Here is a 19,446-nt window from a genome sequence, read left to right as displayed (position 1 = left end):
ACTGTCACAAGTTATCAAACGACAGATAAGAAGTTTACTTGATAATAATGGAGTATGTCATCTGCTTTCAAAGGCTCACAGTTCTAAAGCTGAGAAACACTGAAAGAGGAGAAATGTATAGTGTTACATTATACTTTATCTTTCAGGTAGCTAAATATTGTGACTAAAAGTCAGATTAGACAGTTACATCTGTACCATGTTTTACAGAAGTGGAAAGATAAGTCACAGACGTTGACAAAGCTTTCTTCAGTACAGACTATTGATATAAATGCTTTAGTAGATCTGCTTATAATTTTTCATGCTGTCTCCTCTTTTGGCACTGAACTATATGAAATTTATAAAAGCAACACCTGCAGCTCTCTAAATCACAACCATTTTGAAAGTTGATGTCTACGTATAACATTTTCACATTCCATCATCATAAATATATTAACAGTTATGTGACTTATGGTGACTCCCTGAAGACGTATGTTTGAGAAAAGATTTTCTTTGCTTCAAGATGTCTTTCTCTCTGAAGAACCTGTCATACCAGCCAGACTTTCAAAAACTGCACTATAAACACCATGGTGTAGTGCTGAGCAACTTCCTGCAAGTTACTAAATGTTTTCAACTCCTATTGATCTTTTAGGAATTGAAGGAAGATGCCTATTTACAGGAAGAGCTGAGACTTTTAAAGAATCAAGTGCAAATTAATTCTATTAGCTTACACATTTGTAGTTACTTTTAGGTATAGTTTACATTTTCTATTTTTTCTTCTTGACATAAAAATACACTTAACTGGCAAACACCTACTGTCACTTCCTTTAAGATTCTCACACCAGCCATCAACTACTTCTGTTTCTGTTGATGTTATGTTCAGTGTTAGAAGACAAAATATTTTGGAGAAACAAGTGTAAAAAGCTTTTAGTTTTAAAAGTTAATGTTCAGTTCCATGACTTTCAGCAGATAATTTGCCTCCCTTATGTATCTAAGCATACTAATGCTCTTTTCTATTTTTTCTAAATCATAGCAGCCAAATATCCAAACAGCTGATTTGGTTGTGGACTGTTCTCTAAACAATCAGCCTAATTCCAGACTGGAGCTGTTGACTGCTCAATGATCTGTTGAAAGTTCAGGCAGCATTTGGCACATAGATATTGTTTACAGCACGTCCTTTATTCTTTCTGGCACATGACAGAGCCTTCTGCTTCCTCCTGCTTCCCTGATGATCACCTTGAGTGACTGGGGAAAAGTAAAATAATACAATTAAACAGAGTGTAAGTATCTCCAGATGACATTAGAAAATCACACAGCGGTATTATCCAGCTTTGTGTTTAGCATGTTTAGCAGAGATGGGTCCTATGCTTTTTTGACATAGATGTCACTATAATTTTTTGTGATGGGCCTTCACATTTGATGACATTGCAAAATCCAAAAGCTTTAAGTCAGAGTGGGATAGATTCAACCTTGAAGTAAAATGCAATCTGTGAGAATAATTAAACAGTAGGGTGCCTTAACAAGGAAGCAGTAGATCATTATAACTTAGGTTTTTTAAAAGTAGGAGTTAATATCTTTTTTTACAAAATATGCATTAATCATCTGGAAGAAATTTGCAGCCTGTGTGCTGAGATTATGCGCTGGAGACCTTGCAGTTCCTTTTGGTCTCAGGAACTATGAATCTGTGAAGTGTTTCCCTTCTTCGTGGGTCATGGCATAGCGAGCAGAATTGTGTCCATAGTCCTTGCTTTGCTCGTAGTACTTGCAGTTTTGTATTAGACCAATGTCTGTAATTAAATCTCATGTCTCAGGACTTCCAATGACTTCCTGAAGTGATTAGGAAGTTTTCTCATCCTTGCCCCCTCACTTGCCTGGGCAGAACTGGACAGATGTACTTCTACTTACTTTTCCTCCACCAAACCCATCAAAAGTGAGATGTTGGATTGCATGGACCGGTGGCTAGAGAGGATGAAGATTTCAGACTGGCTGGCCAGGATGGCTTGTTCACTAGCCAGCTTTGGGCCTAGAAAGTGAGATCGGTCAGGCTTGGACTGTAAGGTGGACGTATGTGCTTACAGGTGGGTGGAGGAATGGAGTGGATTCAGGCTGTAGGTCGACTGGTTCCAGTAGTATCATTCATAATGTCACTGTAAGACATCTTCATATATAACAGGATACAAAGAGAATGTTTGGATCCTGTTTATCTGCTACTGAAAAGGAGTTTGTAACTTGACTGTAAAGACCTTCCCAACTATCACATTCACATTTCTTGAAAGCCTGGGAAAATTGAACCAGGCAATAAAGAACTGTCCCTCATAAAACTATGCAAGTTTAATTCCAGCCTAAAACCATTTTTATTTATTAATATCAGGCTTTGAGATTTTAGGAGAAGCATGAGAAACTCTGTCTTGTATCAGCAGTTTTTTCTGGGCTTAATTCCAAAGTCTTTCTCCACAGTGTATCCCTGGATATAATATCTAATATTATATCTGTGGACACTCTTATTGATTCAGTCCTGTGGATCCCAGAGATCAGGTTCATAACCTTTCTTTTTTTTTTCCCCAAGGTTTTATATTTATAATGCAAAGATATATATTGTCCTTTTTTTGCAGTGTTGCAAAAAGTGAAGGGGGGAGTTACTCTTACCCCCTTCTCCTTCAGTCTAATAACTTGCGTGAGTAGGTGCTACTCAGCATGAGCAGGGACTACAGGACCAATCTCACAAAGGTGAAGTGGGCATGAAATTCTGTTTTGAAACTGGACCCACATGGAAGCTCACAGTCAGGGGTGGGGGTATTTGAAATAGTGTGTTCCTGATGGCTTCAGATTTGGAGTTCTGGTTTTGAATCTTTTTGCAGTGGAGATAAGCATGATTATGCACCATAGCAGTTCTAATAATCTCTAGTTACATTTGGATTCACTGCTATGTATGTTTCATACTTCCTCTTATATAAAATATTAGGGATTAGTTCTCTTCACCTCCATCTATGTAGTTGGGGTTTTTTTCTATAAAATTCAATAAGAAGAAAAAATCCAATGCATTTAAACTTACAGAAAACCAGTCATGCAAAGCATTCATTTATGAAAGAGAGATGGTTACACTGAGTCAATACTAATACAATTACCTACTTGAACAAGCTCAGCAACTCTATGCATTACCTAATTCTGCCTCTTTAGATTCTTGCTGTTTTTTCTGTAAGGTTCTCTTTCTGTTTTTTCTTATTCTTGTGTTTTCAAGAACCACCACTACCTAGAAATGTAGAAGTACACACTGTTGTCATGGAAAACCTGACTTACCTATACGGATATCTTACCGTCACTGTAAACAAAAAACAGATGCAAGATCTGCAAACTGTGTTTACAGCTCTGAGACACAGTTGTCTGTTTGGTAGAGTTGGCTGGGAAATACTTTTTTCAGTCTGTGAAAATCTTGAAATAAGCTCTTATTCTCAATGGGACAGAATTTTTCCTTATTCCAAGTGGGACAAAACCTCCTTCTCCTTTTTTTGAGAGGCAGGAAGATGAGTGGGATGAGAATTGTCTCTGTTAAATTATTAAATAAAAATAAATTAATTTTAGATTAGTTCCCATGTTTTACCTTAATCTGTTCCAAATATTTTGTTTCAATTTAAATTTCTTTTATATGAACTTCGTTACTAAATGGTGAACAGTATTGAAATTAAACATTTCTCAGTTGGAGAATACTGAAAGAGGAAGATTTTCACTATTTCCTAATAGAAATTGTTTTGAAATTGATAGTTTCACATAAAACCCCCACTTCTATAGAAATGGTGCTTTCCAAAGAAAATTATGTAGATTAAAAAGTGTGACTGGTATAGTTTATCACTGATTCTTAAAGGTGAAAACTGCTGGTTTGGAATGAGTAGTTTCTGTGACCCTCTGAAATCAATGGGAATCTTCTACTAATTTCTGAAGATTGAATCAATCATTTTTGCTAAGTGTTATGTGTCAAGATCATTACAAAAAAACCCACCAACTGGAAATAGGTTTCGCTTCATCTTAGAGACCTACTGAAGCTTGTCATATCCTGACTTAGGTGCCCAGCAATGTAATGGGAGCTGATTTAAATGATCGAACAACTCTCTGTGCATGCAAGGAGCATGTAGCTGCCCAGTTCTTCTCCTTTAGTTGCAGTTAGAGGAAGTTACTCTACTGCACTACACCTGTGCAGTTGCATTTGATCCTACAAAAACGTGGATTACCCTGGAGTGTTGCCCTGATCGCAGTTTGAAGTCACTTCAGGAGGCACCATCATCCAATTGTGATTCACATCAGAGAAGTGAGTGGTAAAGATGCTCCTTTACCACAGCAGTTCATCTCGGAGTAGTGTTGTGACCACACTGAAGTCTGTGTTACTGTGCATTGCCTGCCTAGCATTCATCTTAAATTTTCAATTACATACTTAGTAAATTAAAACTCTCATATAATTCCCTGGAGAACAGACAAAAAACCCATCCTCTCTCCAGATGCCTACCTTAATCACGAAGTTACAAGCCATACTCTCTCAGGTCCCTGTGAATATTATTTATTCCATGCAGAGTGGAACAGCTTCAGCAAAGGTGGCCAAGAGAGACATTCAGAGTGCTCTGTAACTTGGACATATGGCACTTTTATGGGGAAACAAGCTCAAACCTTTAAGGCAAAAGAAGCAACTGGGACACTTGTGTCCTGGGCTGCATTCAAACTGGGATCCTTATCAGCGAGCTGTTAGGTAAAACACTTACCAGGAGCATCCAGCAGACCTTGAACCTAATCTAAGCAGTCTCCTAGCAGTACACTACTCACAAGACCACTGCTGATATTAATATGCTTTCTTCTGGTGTTAATTGTTACTTAGAAATAATCGCTGCAGTATTTTTTCTTTCATGCAGAAGGAATGAGGGTAGAGCATCCCTAACGCTTGCTGTGTCACAAGGGGAATGCGAAGCAGTAGCTCTTTAGGAAAGCATACTGCTAGAAATCTACATCAGCTCAATCACTCTGCAGCTCACAACTGTGAAATGGCCTGTTTTGTCGAGCTTGTCAGCAATGTGCATCCTTCAGTTGACAACACAGAAAGCTGGGGTTGGCTCACGCACAGCAATTTCCAGTTGATGAGTTGGTTCAATTGATACATTCACTTTGGGAAATAAAATAAGAATATTCCCAGTTTGAGCAAGACTACACTGCATGAATATCTCCCCCATCAAAAAGAGAGACAATGACTGTGTACAAGACAAGGCGTGATTAGCAGGAGGGAAAACCAAGAGGCAATAAATGTTTTGGAGGGAATTGCTTCATTCATTTTTCCTTGATCTTTTTGAAAGAGATTTTGTTTTCTTTATTGGTCCTATATCCCATTTGAAGCCAATGGGAATCTATGCTTCCACCCTTTTCCCTTTTCTCACGTACACTGCATACACTGCACAGCTATGAGTGTAACTTAACAGTTGTGCACAGACAGTATTTCTTCTCCAAAGAAGAGGGATCATTACTTTGTAAATATAGAATTAAAGACTCACGAATTAATGATTCTCTTTGATAGTCAAAGTGCAGCAGGAAACAGGAGGGGACCGATCCTTGTAAAGTTACAGGATACCAAGGGCAAATGTCATCTCTAAAAAGATTCAAAAGAACATGAGTTATGGATCAGATAGTAGTAAGTAACTACTTACCTAGTAGTAAGCTTCACTCCATTACTTGGATTCTGGTGCCTTCTGGAGCAAAGCAGGTTGTTTTTTGAAGTTGCATGATATAGCATTAATAAGAGCAATTCATGGTACAGCACTGCTCTTCTAGGCGGTACTTCATTTTTTGGTGCAAGGAAGGAAGGAGCTCTTGGCTTTTTTTAAAAAAATGCGACAAGCAAGGAGGAATTCCATGTTTTATGTAGTCAGTTGCTGCTAATTTTTTCTGCCCCTGGCATTCAGTCTCCTTCATTATTTTGCCACAGGTCTAAGTGCATAGTAAAAATGCAGCACATGTTAGCAAAAAGATCAGAGTGGCCTCTCACTATAGAACTTGCTGCTACAGCTGCTGCAAGAACTATTTGCTATTCCTGTTCCTGCTTGGGGGAGAATCTTTCCTGAAAACCTTTAAATAAATTAAATATTCCCAGTGTGTACAGTTTAGTGTCAAACTTTCCTATTTTAAGATGATTTTTCTCCTTCTACTTTGTACAGAGTATGTGTCATCGGTAGCCTTACAATCCTGCAGTGTTAATCAAACCATCCAAACAGTGGGCTTATTTTGTTTCCAGTATAGATACCGATCCTTAATTACCCCAGTATTGTTTTAACTACCTCAGCACATCCTTATCTGTTTTGCTGCACTTCCTTTCATATTACACATTTCCAGTTGGAGACTTGACAGGAGGCAGAAGCAATCAAACCATATTGTCTGGCACAGCAGTGGGGAAACTGCCATGTTTCTCATGCAAAAGATTAATAATAGACTGTGTGCTGTCTTTGTAAAACAAAAACATGTCTCGCTTGAACAGCTTAAAAGTTACAGCCTGTGTGATGCTGTCAGTGTGGGGGCCCAATGTCAAGACATCTAAAGGAGTTTTAATCTTTGAAGAAGCAGCTTTTTTTCCTTGTAAATCATACTGTAAGTTCATGCTGCTGATCTCAGGGTGAGATGCTTACACCAGACTGTTGCTGCAGATAAGGGGCAAACTGTTGCTGGGCAGACGAGTGTGGAAAGCCACGAGTGCCTTAGGGGGAGAGGGAATAGCCTGCTATTGCCAGGCGAGGGAGCTGTTTAGGTGCAAGCTTGAATTTTAGATCCAGCCGTTATCTCTGGAATATAAGGCGCCTGACCGCATTACTGCTGCCCTAAAATATCAGTGAGAGCCAGGCACTTAATTGCTAGGTCTGACAACAGCTTGGAAAAACTTACATAGGTGCTCTCTCCCTCTTTGCTGTGTTTGAGCTGAGGAGGTAGGGATATGTCCAGAATTATTAACTGGAAAAAATAGGAGTAGCAAGATTTAAAGAGGTGCAGGAAAAGTTTATTTGGAAGTCTTACTCATGTTAAGACTGACTTCAGAAATACATGAAGTCACTCTAGGGACTGATTTTCATTCCAGCAGTATAACTACTCCATATTGCATTTTCTGTGATCCATCTTGTCCTAAATATCTGAATTAAAGGTAATGCAGCACAGAAACAAACACTGGATTTTATTAATCTCACCAGAGTACACAGAAATGGTTAAACATCAAAAACTTTGCAGGTGGTGGGGAGGTGGCGAATAGAAGGTCCTGGCAATATGCTTGCAGGGAATTTATAATCTTCATTAGAAAATTCAAAGCCTGTCTGCTTGGCACGGATCCTAGCTGTGTAACGGTTTGTTTAGTGATGATGGAAAGCTCAGTGTACATTAATTCCTAATGGATTATTGCAAAATGTTCTGTAATGATGACGTGCTTGAGCTGTTAATTGATTATGAAATGCCTTAAGAGCTTTATGAAAAGCATAAGATACAATTATTATTGGATCATGCCGCTCATTAAGTTTAAAGAAAATAAATGTGCTGTGATTCCAACTGGGCCATAAATGTCTTTTGTTTGGAAATAAATTCACGTCACCCCTCTTTTCTCTGGTAATATCAATGTTTGCTGCTTGTTCAAATGGAAATAGGTTCAGAAAGATTAAGGGCCTGAACCAGTCTGACTGAAGTCAACTGGAGTTGTTCCCGTTGACTGCAGAAGGAGTTGGAGTGGTCCTTGTTTGGTCTGTCAAAGTCCAGAAAAAAGGTCTGTGATAGAGCAGAGCAGCCACAAGAATCTGAAAAGAGGGGACATGAAAATTCCTGTTTCTGAACTGGGAGCATTACTTTATCCTAGAACTGTTTCAAGCTTCTAGCTATCTTTTGTTATCAAAATAAATTTTGCATAAATGTAGGGGTATAGGAAATTGGGACCACGTTTGCTGTGATAAAGCTGTGCACACTCATTTGGCCACTACTGCAGTGCTTGTGTGAACTAGTGTCTTACAGCACTTTACTTCTTGTTTTGTTATGAACTCATAAGGTAAATCCTGTGAGTAAACTCAACTTGGCAGCATGCATTTTCCTCTGTTCCTGTTCTGTGCTTTTGAAAGCTTCAAGGACAGCTAAGAGAGTGCAATTCTGAAGGAATCAAAAGCCTGTACTGTTGGTTAAGAATGAGCCTGACCCTGTCATATCCCAGATTGACTTGCTGGTTTATATTATGACAAGCCTTAGCTAGAAAGAAGCTTAACAGGAGGCCGAGTGCTTTAAATGTGGGTGAATGTAACCCCAGGGTAAGTTATTCACACTGCAGATCTGGTGATACATTGACCCTGAGAGAGAATAGTCAAATAGTCTCTTACCCTGTGGCTCTGCGACGGGTGTGGGAGAGAAGGCAGAAAAGGGACAAAATGGTTTCTCTGCCCTCCCCAGGATGGACCCATCAGAGCTGCAAAAATGACATGCTTGGGCACAATCCTGTCTGAGGCCCCTTACAGCAATGAGCACCAACTGCTCGCAGCCATCAGCTAGCAGGCATCAGCGCCAGCCCTGTGTGCAGCCCAGGGAGCTCAAGGACACCCCCTGTGTCCCCTGCAGCCTTCCCAGCCCCCCCATCACCCACAGGTGTCCTCTGGCCTTCGGCTGCTCTCCCCCTCCCCTCTGGCTGAGGGGACCATCGTCCGGGGCAGGGACCCCCCATTCCCCATGGCCACGAGCCCCGACGCCTTCAACGGCCGGTACATGGGGTGCATGGCGATGAGGAGGGCAGGGGGTTTGGCCCCCCTGGCCTCGGGGCTGAGCCTGGCAGAGCCGCCATTGTCGCTGTGGCTCAAGAGTCAGAGGTCCCTCAGCCGGAGCGGATGCGGTCGTTCCTTTAGCCAGTGCTGATCAGTAAATGGGAAGTATGGAAGCGCAGAGGGATCAGCAGGCAACGCCCTGCTACTCGCTACCCCCGCATTGGGACGGGACACAAAGATGGTCCCATGAAGGTTCCTACGTGGATCTCGGGCGTTACACGCAGGCAGGCAGAAAGCACCACGTCCCAACACGCCGGGGCCTGGCCTCAGCTACGGGGTCTCTCAGCTACGCTGGCCCCGGGGACCTGAGCGGTTTGGCTCTGAGCCTCCAAGCGTGCCGTGCCGTGCTGTGCCGACACAGGGGTCCTTGATTTCGAGGGAGACACCCCAGCTCCTCCTGAGCCCCTCGCAGGGGGAAGGGCACGGCAGGGGGGGCTGCCGACTGTCACAAAGGGGGCTCCACCCGCCTGCCCCAGGATAAAAGACCGCAGCCACACTGGGGCCACAGTCATGGCGCGCGGCAACGGGCCCACCCCGGCCCAGCTGCTCCCACTACTGATGCTCATCCTGCTGCTCTTCCTGCTCGGCACCATGTTGACGGCCAAGAGGTTCTGGGTAGGTGATGGCTGCAGTGCACTGCGCCGGGGGGGGGATGGCGTAGGGTGGGGTGGGGGGCTGTGGTGTGGGCCTGGGAGCTGCTCCTGTCTCACCCAGCTCTTGGGGTCCTGCAGGGGATGAGGAAAAAGGCAAAACAATGGAGAAGGACTGTGAAAGCCCAGATGGAGAAGCCGAGCAGTGAGTGGCCCCAGCCCTGAGCACCCTGCAAACGGTCGGATGTGTGTCTCGGTCCAGCCGGGATCAGGGCAACGTGCAGAAGAATGACAAACTCACACCAGTTTGTTCAAGGGGGAGCATTGCCAAGAGCAAATGCCGCTGCACTATGTGCAAGCTCCTCATTTATTTCCACCTGTTTACATGCTGAGCTCACTCGTCTCCTTGCTCAGCAGCTTCTCCACTGAAGCAGAGGAATGAAGAAGCCCGCACTGACCCTGGACACATGGCGAGTGCTGGGGGAGACCCTCCAGATCCTGCCCCAGACCCTCAGCCCGTGCCCTGCCCATCCTGCCGGAGGGCCCGGAGTGGGGCAGGTTAACCTCCCTCTGCTCCCCTGCAGTGCCAGTACAAAGGCACTGAGCATGGAACACCTGTGCTCAGTAGCCCGGATATCATCCTTGAGCCACCTCTCAACAAACAGCTCCATTTCCACAGACACCCTCCTTCCCGGAGCCCTGGCCCTGTGCCATGGCGGAACTGGCAGTGCAAAAGCGTTGGGGACCCAGCCAGTCCCCCAATGACAATCAGGAGCTGGTGGCCCTGGGCCAGGACCCCCCACAGGAGCGGTCAGCAGGCACCAGGCAAGAACAGGTCTCTGGGGACGAGGGGGACAAGGCGCAGACACCCAGGGATGTGGAGCCAGCCCCTGACAGCCCCCCCGCCAACACCACGGCCAAGTGGCCGCGCATCCTGGAGCTCATCCACAACTTCTCCACCAGCCAGGCCGTGACCGAGCAGCTCTGCAAGCCGCTGCAGGTGGAGCTGGCCAAGTGGCTGGTGGCAACAGCGGGCTGCGGTGGGACCCTCCCCCAGGAGCCCCCCCAGACCCCCCCCAGAATGGAGGTGCAGGCCGAGCTGGGGCTGCTGGCAGTCAGAATGTGGCTCCAGGGCCGTGGAGTGGAGGTGCCATGGGTGCTCCTGGACACGGACAAGGCTGTGGATGGGGACAAGGACAGAAGGAAGAATGTGGCACCGGACAGGAGCAGCCCTGTGGGGCTGGAGAGGAGCAGGCCCACGGAGATGGACACGAGGGGGCCCCACGGAACCAAAAAGCAGCAGCCCCGTGGACCTGGGCAGCACCATCCCCAGGGCCCTGGGCAGGAGGAGCCCAGCAGACCCCAGTCCCCAGCAGTGGGTGCCCGCGGGCAGGACGCGTGGCTGGGTGGCCCCAGGGCCGTGCAGGGTGGGATGGTGCCTGCGGGAGGGCTGCACCCAGCTCTGGGGGTGTCTCAAGGCCTGGTGGCAATAGTGCTTCCAGTCCTGCCACAGCTGCTTCCGTAAGACCCCGTGGTGGCAATGCTGGTCCCACAGGAGCAACGGGCACCCCGGAGACAGCAGATGGGGGTTGTAGGGCTGGGAACCATCCTGAGGTGACCCCACCTGAAATGTAAAAAAATTAAATTATCTTTTCTCCATCCCTGGTGCCATGGTTCTTCCACCCAGCCCTTGATGTGCCTTCTCCCCCATCCCTTTGCCAAACCTCCCCTTTGGGTCCCTTGCTGACCCCCCACCCTCCTCTGCCAGGTCTCCTCCAGGTCCTGGCTTCGAGCTCCCCCGGGCTTTGTCACCTCTGTCCAGCCCTGCGTCCATAAGCACCACAACGGGGACGTTTTCTTGGCCCAGAGCTGCTCCTGCCAGAGCAGGCAGGGACTGTGCCTGCCTGCACCCTGCCTCCTGACCCCCTCCAGAGCCCAGGGGCTTCGGGGCACCAACTGCAGTAACAGGGTGATTGGACAGGTCAGGTCATTGGCTCTTTTCACCTAAAATCCAATCCCCTGAGGCACACAGCTGACTTCTCTGCCCTTCTGCATTACCCACCAAGGACACCCGGACCCTGGGGCAACAGTAAGCCCATACATGGCTTTACCTTTCCTGATGCAGTAATAACCCAGAATGTCTGCCCCAGCACAGTTTTAATGCCCACTACAGGGACTTTATCCCCATCTACAGTACGTTGGGGGTTTGGTGGAGCCGGGCCAGCCTGCTTGGCAGATCCTCTGCGATTGACTCACCAGGGGGCTTTTGCTAAATGCACCTCCCAGGGTTTGTTCCCAGTTCCTTAAAATACATCCTAATGGAGACTTTATCACAATAGTTTTAGATTGGTTTGCACACATCTGAGTTAAATCTTATTAATATACAAAGCCACAAGCCATAATCCAATGCACAAAGTCAGAAACCATGATCCAACAAACAGAGCATGTAATCCAAAAACCATAATCCAGTACACAAAGCACATAATTCAGAATTACCAAGACCAACGGGTGGGAACCGAACCAACAATTCTCCCAGAGGAGACTGAAACCCCTGTTCCAGTTTCAGACCAGCTGACACTCAAACCCACAGTATTTCAGACCAGGCGTCCTCCAAACTTTCGTCTGGGAGAACTTCTCCAGGAGGGACTCGAACCCCTCAGTACCCTTCTGGCCCAACCTGGCGAGGCTTTCGCCACGTCTGACAGGCAGACGACCGGAAATCCTGACAGAATGTCTTTCATCTTACCAGGGGATTTGCTCTGAGCTCTTCGACCCAGGGATCAGAGACTCTCCCCGAGAATCCCTCGGTGCCGGCTGCAGGTCCTGTGATCCCACGGACCCGTAGAGATTCAGAAGCAGTGTCCCACCTGGGTTGCCAAATGTTACCGTAAATTTGGTCTCAAAAGAACCCTCTAAGGCTTAGTCTGAACAGGCAGGCGTTCTCTATTGCAGCGCTGGATGCACGGGGGATCATTCCACCTGAAATAAAGAAATTCACTCAACAGTCAGAATCCAACAGAACTCTTAAGCAGGTACTCTTGATTAGCAGCACTGGGGTCACCCTGGGGATTCTCCACCAAAAGGGCTCCCAAGAATTAGTAAGGGACATTGGTTTAAAGACACACAGATCATATATATTCATTAGATTTCCTAGAAAGGTGTGTCTTATGGTAAGGAGTTCCTGGAATTCATTTACATAGTCCCAGCATGCATAGTGAAAACAGAGTGAGGGTCTTCGGTGGTCAAGGGAAGAAGTAAGTACTCTTCTTCACAGTGTTCGCTAGCTCACCCTCTTTCCAGAGCGTGCGCTGTGAAGTGAAGTCCAGGTGTCTCCTTCCTAAATTGGCAGAATCACCCTCCCTACAATAGGGTCTCTGTGCCAGCAGCCCCAGCTCGGCCTGCACCTCCATCCTTGGGGGGGCTCCTGGGGGAGGGTCCCACTGCAGCCCGCTGTTGCCACCAGCCACTCCTCCAGCTCCACCTGCAGCAGCTTGCAGAGCTGCTCGGTCACGGCCTGGCTGGTGGAGAAGTTGTGGATGAGCTCCAGGATGCGCTGCCACTTGGCCGTGGTGTTGGCGGGGGGGTCGTCAGGGGCCGGCTCCACATCCCTGGGTGTCTGCGCCTTGTCCCCCTCGTCCCCAGGGACATGCTCTTGCCTGGTCCTTGCTGACCGCTCCTGTGGGGGGTCCTGGCCCAGGGCCACCAGCCCCTCATCATCCTTGGGGGACTGGCTGGGTCCCCAACGCTTCTGTGCCGCCAGCTCCACCATGGCACAGGGCCAGGGCTCCGGGAAGGAGGGTGTCTGTGGAAATGGAGCCGCTCGTCGGGAGTGGGCTCAGGGAGGATATCCGGGCTAGCGGGCACAGACCCTCTGTGCTTGGGATGTAGAAGAGTGTGTCAATGGGACTGGAGCTGCTCGTTGAGGCAGGGCCCACGGACTCTATCTCAGGTAGTGGGCACAGACCCTCCGTGCTCGGCGCCTTCACGCTGGCACTGCAGAGGAGCAGAGGGAAGTGAACCTGCTGCACCCCGGCCCCTCCGGCGGAACGGGCAGGGCATGGGCTCAGGGGCTGGGGCAGGAACTGGGGGTCTCCCCCGGCACTCACCATGTCTCCAGGGTCAGTGCAGGCTCCTTCATTCCTCTGTGCTTCGGTAGAGAAGCTGCCAAGGAAGGAGACGGAGTGAGCTCAGGGCTGCCGTGGGGTGCCAGCCGTTTGCAGGGTGCTCGGGGCTGGGGTCATTCACCTCTCAGCTTCTCCATCTGAGCTTTCACTCTCCTTCTCCAACACTTCACCTTCTTCCTCATCCTCTGCAGGACCCCAAATGCTGGGTGAGATGGGAGCAGCTCCCAGGCCCACACCACAGCCCCCCACAGCGCCCCCCACCACAGCCCCCCGCCCTACCCCCCGGTACAGCGGGGTGCAGCTGTCACTTGCCCAGAACCTCTTGGCCCTCGACGTGGTGTTGCTCAGGAAGAGCAGCAGGATGAGCATCAGTAGCAGGAGCAGCAGTGCCGGGGACGAGGTGGGGGGACGCAGGGCCCTGCCCAGGTCACGTCCACACCACCCATGTGTGCCCCAGTCCTGCTGTGCCCCCACAGCATCAGCACCATGTGGCCGGGTGGGTTTAACCCAGGTGGGTTTAACGGGACCCTTGGGGGGGCCAGTGGCAGAGCCCCCCCACCCCTCCCCGTCAATCCAACACAGCAACGGAGCCAGCGTGGCCGGCAGGCCTGGTGCTCACCGGCCGCGGTGGGGTGGAGGGGTCCACGGAGAGCCCCTGCTACACATGTGCCACGCACACACCATGCACACGCCATGCAGCGTCACACACGCCACACACAGCATACACACTGTATATACCACGCACATGCCATGCACATGCCACGCAGCATCACACATGCCATGCACACGCTGCATACATGCCATGCACATGCCACACAACATCACACACGCCACACACATGTCCTATGTACACTGTATACACCACACACATACCACACACATGCCATGCACCCAGTACAGACATGCCATGCACATGCCATGGAAACATCACACCCCCCACATACGCAGGACAGACATGCCATGCACGTGCCACATGCCCCGCAAACCCAGCACACGCCCTGCACACGCGGCGCGTCCCACCTGGATGTAGAGGCGGCTGCAGTGGGCGCCCAGCCCATAGCGCTTGTCGCTGGAGGCTCGGAGCTCGGAGTCCAGCACCTGCAGGGACTCCAGCCCCAGGGGGGGCACTCTGGGGGCAGAGGGGGTCAGGCTCGCTCAGGGACCCCCACACCCAGCTGCCCCCCCCACCTTGTGCCCCTCGCCGTGTGCCGGGGCAGGTGCCGTGCCACAGGATGTGTGCCCAGTGAGGCCCAGCAGCCCTGCCTGCCGCCCACCCCCGCCCCGCTCCCCAACTCTGGGGGGTCAGAGACACCCCGAGCTCCAGCCCCCGTGCAGGAAGCAGCCGGGCCCCGCAGCCACCACCGCAGCCGTGACGGCAGCCAGGGCAAACCCCGCTCTGCGTCACACAACCTCCACCGTGTGTCATGCAACCCCCCCCTGTGTCCCGCAAACCCCACTCATGTCACACAAACCCCACTGGTGTCCTCCAAACCCCACTGGGGTCACACAAACCCAGCTCTGTGTCACACAAACTCCCTCCGTGTCCCGCAAACCCCACTTGTGTCACGCAAACCCCACACACGTCACACAATCCCCCTCCATGTCCTCCCACTCGTGTCACACAAACCCCACTCGTGTCACGCAAACCCCACTCCCGTCACGTCACGCAGGGGGCAGGAGGACAGCAGAGCTGGGGGGGGGGAGCCCCTGGAGGTGGGATGTGTGTCCACACACGCGTGTGAGGAGTTTGCGGGGGTTGTTCCCGCGTGGGTGCGTGTGCCGAGGTGTGTGTGTGTGTGTGTGTGTGTGCTCGCGTGTGCGCCCGTGGTGCCCCGTGTATGTACGAGGCTCCTGCGGAGCAGCCGCCTCCTCGGCCGGAGCCTTCGGCTTCTTCATCACTTTCACCCGCAGCAGCTTCCTCAGCGGCGCCGGGACCCCCTGAGGGCTGGGGCGGGGCCCTGCACCCCAGCACCCCCGGGGTTCCCGGGGACCCCGGAGGTGTGCACGGCCCCCAGCACACACAGACGCGCATGTGCACACACGTGTGAACACACACACACACACACACACACGTGTGAACACCCCCCCAATTCAAGTCACATGCAGAAACTGTGCACACACCCCCCCACACAGTGCACACTCACAGTGCACACTCACGCTCACAGTGCACACTCACACACACGGTGCACACACACACTCAGTGTACAGAGTGCATGCTCACACAGTGCACACTCACAGTGCACTCACACACCCCGATGCACACACACACCACACACGTGTCCATACTTGCACACACACAGACACACACACGTGCACACGCGCCCCCGTGCACACACTTTAAGCCACTCCCCTCCACAGACAGACTCCTGTGCGCGCGCACACACACACACACACACAGAGACCCCTGTGCGCACACACACACAGAGCCCTGTGCGCGCACACACACACACAGAGCCCTGTGCGCACACACACAGACACACACAGCCCTGTGCACGCACACACACTCACACACACTCACAGAGCCCTGTGCGCGCACGCACGCACACACACACAGCCCTGTGCGCGCACACACACACACAGAGCCCTGTGCGCACACACACAGACACACTCACAGAGCCCTGTGCGAGTACACACACTCACACTCACAGAGCTCTGTGCGCGCACGCACACACACACACAGAGCCCTGTGCGCGCACACACCCCCACACACACACCCTGTGCGCGCGCGCACACACACACACACAGAGCCCTGTGCGCACACACACACGCACACACAGAGCCCTGTGCGCGCGCACACACACTCACACACACACACACAGAGCCCTGTGCGCACACACACACGCACACACAGAGCCCTGTGCGCGCGCACACACACTCACACACACACACACACACAGAGCCCTGTGCGCGCGCACACACACTCACACACACACACACACAGAGCCCTGTGCGCGCGCGCGCACACCCACCCACCCCCCCCCGTGCGCACACACACACACACACACACCCTGTGCGCGCACACACATACACACACACACACCCCCCGTGCGCACACACCCCTCCACAGGCAGCTGTGCACGCACCGCCCGATTGTGCACAAACAGCCCTGCACACACACACACTTGTGCCCCCCCCGCACACGGAGCCGCACACGGGGGTGCCCCCCCACACACACCCCCAGCTCAGGCACCCACAGACCCCCACAGCCCCCCGCCGCTCCTACCTTTGGCGGGGGGCGCCGGGGGGGCGGCAGCAGCAGCAGGGCGAGTGGTAGCCCCGGCACGGCCGCGGCGGAGCGGAGCGGTCCCCGGCCCTGCCTGCCCCGGCGCTCCCCGCCCCCCCCCCACCTCCCGTTGGGCCGGGACACCCGGGGGGGCGGCCCCGGGTGCTGGGGCCGGGGGGGGTCCCGGGGGGCTGCGGGGGTGTTGAGTAAAACTGTGTGTGTGTGACACCCCCCCCCGCGCACCCCGCGGGCCTTGCACCGTGTCCCCACAGTGTCCCCACGGTCCCCAGTTCCGTGTCCCCGCTGTCCCCAGCACCCTGCAGTGTCCCCACCACCCCTGCACCATGGCCTCACCACTGTCCCCGCTGTCCCCAGAACCCCGCAGTGTCCCCGCTGTCCTTGCACCATGTCCCCGCCGTGTCCCCACAGTCCCCAGCACCCCGCAGTGTCCCCACGGTCCCCAGCTCCGTGTCCTCGCTGTCCTTGCACACCAGGGTCCCCACCATGGCCCCACTGTCCCCAGCACTGACCCCCACTCCACCATTCGGTGTCGCTGCCACCCTCGCACCACGTCCCCACTGTCCTTGCACCCACGGTGTCCCCACTGCCCCAGCTCCGTGTCCCCACTGTCCTTGCACCCCCAGTGTCCCTGACACCCTTCCACCATGGCCCTGCCATCCCCAGCACCCTCCAGTGTCCCCACTGTCCCCGCACTGCCCCCCCACTGTCCCCAGCACCTCCAGTGTCCCCCCTACTGTCCCCAGCACCCTCTAGTGTCCCCACTGTCCCCCCACTGTCCCCAGCGCCCTGCAGTGTCCCCACTGTCCCCCTACTGTCCCCAGCACCCTCTAGTGTCCCCAATGTCCCCCTGATGTCCCCAGCACCCTCCAGTGTCCCCACTGTCCCCCCACTGTCTCCCCACTGTCCCCAGCACCCTCCAGTGTCCCCACTGTCCCCCCACTGTCCCCCCGCTGTCCCCAGCACCCTCCAGAGTCCCCACTGTTTCCCCACTGTCCCCAGCACCTTCCAGTGTCCCCACTGTCCCCCCACTGTCCCCCCGCTGTCCCCAGCACCCTCCAGAGTCCCCACTGTTTCCCCACTGTCCCCAGCACCCTCCAGTGTCCCCGCTGTCCCCCTGCTGTCCCCAGCACCCTCCAGTGTCCCCACTGTCTCCCCACTGTCCCCAGCACCCTCCAGTGTCTCCACTGTCCCCCTGATGTCCCCAGCACCCTCCAGTGTCCCCACTGTCCCCCCACTGTCCCCAGCACCCTCCAGTGTCTCTACTGTCCCCCTACTGTCCCCAGCACCCTCCAGTGTCCCTGCTGAAAGGGCTCAAACCAGTGAATTTCTGATTAAGTCTAAACTGTGACCATAACAGTTTTGCTTGTGTCTCTTTCCCAAGGACTCCCCAGTTTTTCCCAGGCCTCTCTATCCAGACAAAAGAAAAGCGCTCCCCGTGGAGCTCACTGGTAGCAGCCTTCAGCGGGCACTTGGACGAACTAAGATAAGGGGGAACTTGAACAGAAGGACACAGAGATACCATCTGGGGAGGGTGATCTCGCCGATTTAGGAAGAAGACACCTGGACTTTACCTCACAGCCATGCTCTGGAAAGAGCAGACACCGTGAAGATGACCACAGACTTCTTCCCTCGATCACCGAAGACCCTCACCCTATTTTCACTACGCATGCTGGGACTATGTAAATGAATTCCAGGAACCCTTGTCATAAGACACCCCTTTCCAGGAAATAGCTGTGATTTGTGTGTATGTAAACCGATGTCCCTTGCTAGTTCGTGGGAGCCCTTCTGGTGGAGAATCCCCAGGGTGACCCCAGCGCTGCTAATCAAGAGTACCTGCTTAAGAGTTCTGTTGGATTCTGACTGTTGAGTGAATTTCTTTGTTTCACTGCTGTCCCCAGCACTGTCCCCCCACTGTCCCCAGCACCCTCCAGTGTCCCCACTGTCCCCCCACTGTCCCCAGCACCCTCCAGTGTCCCCACTGTCCCCCCACTGTTCCCCCACTATCCCCAGAACCCTCCAGTGTCCCCACTGTCCCCCCACTGTCCCCAGCACCCTGCAGTCCCCCCACTATCCCCAGCACCCTCCAGTGTCCCCACTGTCCCCAGAACCCCGCAGTGTCCCCGCTGTCCTGGCACAGCCAGTGTCTGACCCTGCTCCCGGGGACGAGGGGGACCAGCCACTCAGCACCCCGGCACTGACCGCACCGGCAGCCCCCAGCACGGCTGCGCAGGGGAGGGGGCTGCTGGCCCCGGGGGCCCGATCCTGTCAGCTTGTGGCCCCTCGCTGGCCCCAGTCCCACTGGAAACCCGCCACCCTTCCTCCACATGTGCCGCAATGTGCTGGCACCCCGTGGGCCCCGTGCCACGCTCCTGTGGCCCCCGCCCCCCCCCGGGTTGGGCGAGGAGACCCTGGCCCAACCCGGCCGCACTCGCCACCAGCGTGGCCGAAAGGGCTCAGCGGGCAGGGAGGGGCGCAGGAGGCTCCACCATCCCGCCTCACCGCAGCCGGCCAGGCCACCGGCCGAGCCCGGGGACCCGGGAGGCCCCGGCAGTCACCATCGTCAAGCAGCCAAGCGCCGGCGCCGAGCAGAGGGATCCAGTGCTGGCCCCTGGCCCTGCCCGGTGCTCTGCCCCGAGGCAGGGGAGACCCCGGGAAGGTGGTGCCGGCAGTGCCTACAGCCCCGTGGGCATCGCCGGCGGGCACCGGGCACGGGCGCTGCC

General features: G+C 52.6%; 1 long non-coding RNA gene across 1 annotated transcript; it reads right to left on the bottom strand.

Annotated features, from left to right (window-relative positions):
- Positions 1-9,664: 9,664 nt before the first annotated feature.
- On the bottom strand, positions 9,665-16,810 carry LOC141920307 (uncharacterized). The gene is made up of 4 exons (XR_012622288.1): positions 16,706-16,810; positions 13,465-13,667; positions 12,105-12,337; positions 9,665-10,982 (listed from the first exon to the last, which is right to left on the bottom strand). It is a non-coding gene; the product is annotated as an uncharacterized LOC141920307 (long non-coding RNA).
- Between the last annotated feature and the right edge of the window lie 2,636 nt (positions 16,811-19,446).

The sequence above is a fragment of the Strix aluco genome, chromosome 2 (genome assembly GCF_031877795.1).
Source record: "Strix aluco isolate bStrAlu1 chromosome 2, bStrAlu1.hap1, whole genome shotgun sequence".
Taxonomy (NCBI): Eukaryota; Metazoa; Chordata; class Aves; order Strigiformes; family Strigidae; genus Strix; species Strix aluco.
Note: the sequence above shows the minus strand (reverse complement) of the source record. Positions and strands in the feature narration are given on the sequence as shown.